This window comes from Puntigrus tetrazona, chromosome 8, assembly GCF_018831695.1.
Source record: "Puntigrus tetrazona isolate hp1 chromosome 8, ASM1883169v1, whole genome shotgun sequence".
NCBI classification, from domain to species: Eukaryota; Metazoa; Chordata; class Actinopteri; order Cypriniformes; family Cyprinidae; genus Puntigrus; species Puntigrus tetrazona.
Window position 1 is genome coordinate 4,490,873 of NC_056706.1, and position 4,506 is coordinate 4,495,378.

The window sequence follows — 4,506 nt, forward strand, 5'->3', positions numbered from 1 at the left end:
TTGTATAAAAATCCCATTATAAAGCCTGTGTATTTGTTGTATTATATCATTGCCACTTTAAGATATGAATATATGCACCAATGTGTTTATATTTTTGCATTTTTTTTTCTAAATACTTATATTAAAATGTATTGATGGGTTTTAGGATGGATATGCATGTTTGTATATGACATATACATCCAAAAATCAGTTTTGCTACACATTTGTACACAGAAATACACATTTATTTGGGTTAAATTATTATACTCCATTTAGATGTTATAATAAATAAATTGTATCAATTTCTAATAGGTTTCATATATGTTCTTATGACATATTTTTTCATATGGAATATATAAAAAATAGTACAAAATGTAAGCATTTATGCTGATTCATTAAATAATATCTATAAATATTATTCCTGAATATTTAGCTATGACACACATGAGTACCAATTCTAAAAGACGACTTATTCAGGCAGAATTTGAATATATGCTAACACAATTTTGCACGTATTCTAAATAATTTGCATATATTCAAAATCGGAGGGAAAGATTTTTAGGCTTTCAGTCAAAAAATGTGACAAATTTCAGTGTGTTCCTCAATCTTCAGAAGACTTGAAATATAGCGCATACGTACTGCAAGAAGGTTCTGGATCATTTTCCATGAAACAATTTTCATTTTTGGGTAAGATATGCCTTAAATGGAGGTTATGGATTTTTGAATAATTGAACATGACAGGACTTGCTAAAACCATATTTCTGTTTCCAATGTATTTGACATGCTAAGATTATGAACTTCTGATTCTGACCATCAGGGCCTACTGTACCTTCAAAGCAGATGTGATAGATAACACTGACGAAACACACAGAGATGCTGTTTGAAATGAGCTTTTCATGAATAATCAGCGTCATTATTTCACATTTCGCAGTAAGATATTCAAGCTGAAAATGATGATAAATTTGCCCGATGTTATCCTAATTGCTTGCGGTTTTGGGGGAATGGCTTTCGAAATGAAGGATTAGGAAAATGCAATTTCAGAAAGCACGCCAGTGTGACACATGATGTAGGAGGGCTGCAAAGATAAATGAGTCACATGGGTGACGTGGAACAACAGCACAAAGCCGATGGTCTAGTTCTGAGCCTTGGTTTATTCACAATATGACACATATTTAATCCCAGTGCAAAAGGTCAGTGCTGAGCATATGCTGGAAATACAAACAGAGGGCACAATGGTTTGGGTCATACGGTAATAGTAAATATGTTGCTATTGCACATTACTCATTTGATCTGCTTGAAGGGATTGTTAACCCAAAAATGACGTTTCTGTCATCGTTTACTCACCTTCATATCATTCCAGACCCATATGACTTTCTTTCGAATGTGGGACAAACAGAAATCATATGAACTGTGTGCTTTTTATCACAACGTCTGTAGTCATATGACAAGGAAGGGATTGAAAGTGAAGTTATTCACGGAAAATCTCCGCTGCTGCAGTTTTGCATTTCATTTACGTTACATTTAGACATTAAGCAGATGCATTTATTCAAAGCCATTTACAAACGAAGACGAAGAAAGCCAAAAATAAGGAATCCGATGAAATCTATTAGATGAAAAATGACAGTAAAGAAATGCATAGCCTAATGTTTCAAAAGATTAACATTTAAAAAATAAATAAATAAATGCTTTTGAATGTTCTATTTAATTAAAGATCCTGATCAAATGCAACCAGTTTTCACCAAAATATTAAGCTGTTTTTAACAATGATAATAATAAAGATTTATAGAGCAGCAATTTGGCATATTAGAATGATTTCTGAAGGATTGTGACATTTGACAAATTATATTTTAATATATACCTCATTAGAAAACACTTACATAACCTGCACTAATATTTCACAACATGACTGTTCTTACTGTATTTTTGATCAAATCATTCACCAAATCAGCCTCGGTGAGCATAAAACAAGCACTTCTTTTAAACTTCAAAATCTTACTGACCAAAAAGTTGCCCCGTAAGAATTATCAAATGTTGGTCTGTTCTATAACACAAAGCAGTTTTACTGTTCAAAAAGATTTGTATGATAGTGCATTTGTCATACGGTCCATTTTATGTTACTTTAATAGTGCCTTTCCCCTTCTTGACAAACGTATCCGGAAAAGAACAGCATAAACATTCTCCTTAATATCTATTTTGTGCAATTTAAATTTTTAGGGTGAACCGACTCGTGCTCACATCTGAAGGAAATTTCCCTACAGATGACTAACAGAGAAGACCCATCTCAACGAAAGACTCTTTGCATTAAAGATCTTCTGAAAGCAAAAACCGGTTTGAAATTAATCCACGCCAAAGACTTTACAAATCGATGCGCTCAGGACGCATGAGAATTAGAGTTATATAATGAAAAACTGACAATGATTGACGCATGTCGTCATAGCCCAGTATAAGCCAGCTGAGATCAAACAGGAGGATTGTGCCTGTCAAAGCACATTTCAGTCGTTAGGTTATTAATCATGCAAAATTTTCCAATCACAAAAGACGTTCGGTAGACAGTGCCGTCTTCCTCTCTCTCCGACAAATCCAGAGAGTATTAATGCTTTTAAGGGAACAAAAATGGATTGCGCTCTCAAATCAATGTTCAAGTGACAAATGAAACCCCAGAAAATATGAAAAGAGGAACGAGAGAAAAAAAAAAAAAAAACGCAGAGAGGGGGAGCGAGTGAAAAACTGTAGCTGGGAAGAACTGTGAAACCGTGACCTATTCAAAGGGATAATTTGCAAAGATCTGTCATGTCTTGATGGAAAAGCTAAGCACATTAATTTAAGACGCCCCTATTTTTTTCCTTGCTGTGGTTTAAGGAGAGAAAGAGAGAGAGAGAGAGAGAGGGTGAGATGGAGAGCGAGACGTAGAGTAGGGGATTTGCCATAGTCAGGGATTACGTGCGAGAGCCTTTGATGGTTTCAATTATTACCCAGAGTTTGCACACTCAGAGGAGGGCGACATCAAAGGGTGTGGGCGATTAGCACACTCTGAACTTCGAGGCGGACGGGTGCTAATCTTTAAGGTGACACCAAACATATTGTTGGCAGTCCGATCCAGATCCAGACGTGTCAGGATGCAGCTACTAGGTTAATTAGACCTGCGACCTTTGGCGTCGACGACTGGCACGCTGAAGTGGTCTCGGCACACACACACCTTGATCCTGAGACTCTTATGTAAACAGAGGAGCATCTGGAAACGTAAGGGGATTTTTCACACACACAAAGTCAGGTCAGGCCGGAGGTGGTGCTGGCTAAAAAAAAAAAAACGGCTTAAAACGGATGAAACAGCAGTCTGGATTTTTCTGATTCGTCACATACGATGATGACGACCGTCCTGACGTCAACCGTGGCATGACAATGGAGAATTGAAATGGCCACGTTCGAACAGAGCTGTTCAGTTACGCTGTCAATTTATAGCTTATTTCATTTGCAACGTAAGTTATACAGTCAAACATCAATTTTGACTATATTGCCACATAATGGCTGACTGATTCATTAAGCACTTAAAACTCAAATCCTCGTGGTAATTGGCCGCAGCCCTTATTTAGAAACTTGTTTGCAACTGTTTGAAATTCCACGTTTGAAGTGTGTAATTTATTCCCAAAAAACTATTGAAAATTTCTGAAGGAAATCAAAAACTTGAAAGACCAAGTTCTTTTCTGGATTATAGTGCTCTGAGTCACAGAAATATTACACAGCATAGCAATTTTTTGAATAATTATAGAGAATTAATGCAATGAATAATGACAGCTTTGTCTTAATTACTCAGCCACATGAATGTCCAAACCAAAGAAGTGAAATCCGAGAAAGCTTATGTTTTCCATGTAATGAGATACGATGGCGATCCATGCTGCGAAAGTCTACATAGGACAAAAATATTTTATATAAACGTAGTCCATACAGATTACAGGTGTGAGTTCAGACAAAGATATGATTAAAGGTTTCACAACGGAACAGAAGCTTTCGGTAAATAGTTTTCAAAATAACACATTTTTATTATTTAATTAAAGAAATGTTCATGAATGGTAAACCCATTAGTTTTATTTATTCTTAGAGTTTACTCTAAGAGTTCACAATGCAGTGCTGTTATTTGACTTTTCATTTCCACCATAAAAGATGTACTGAAATGAGAAAATTGTGATTTTCTTTGTAGCATCTAATTGATTTTGAGAATTTTACAAAAACTGTACTGCATTATAAGATGAGCGCTTTAATTTACTCAGGTGACAAGACAACAACATAGTGGTTATCCCACTTTTTAGGCTATACACTGCACAGTAGGCAGAGTATTCCTTTCCGAACACAGCCATGATTAGCGCTCATTAATCAGCCACTTTTATACTCGCAGTACATTTACTACAGGGACAACCCCCCTGGAGTAACCTGACGTTAAGTGCCTCACACAACAGTGAAAGCTCATGAGTTTTGCGGGGTTTTAATGACTTCGCCACACCAGCCCAAAAAGCACCACTATCAGAGCTTCTG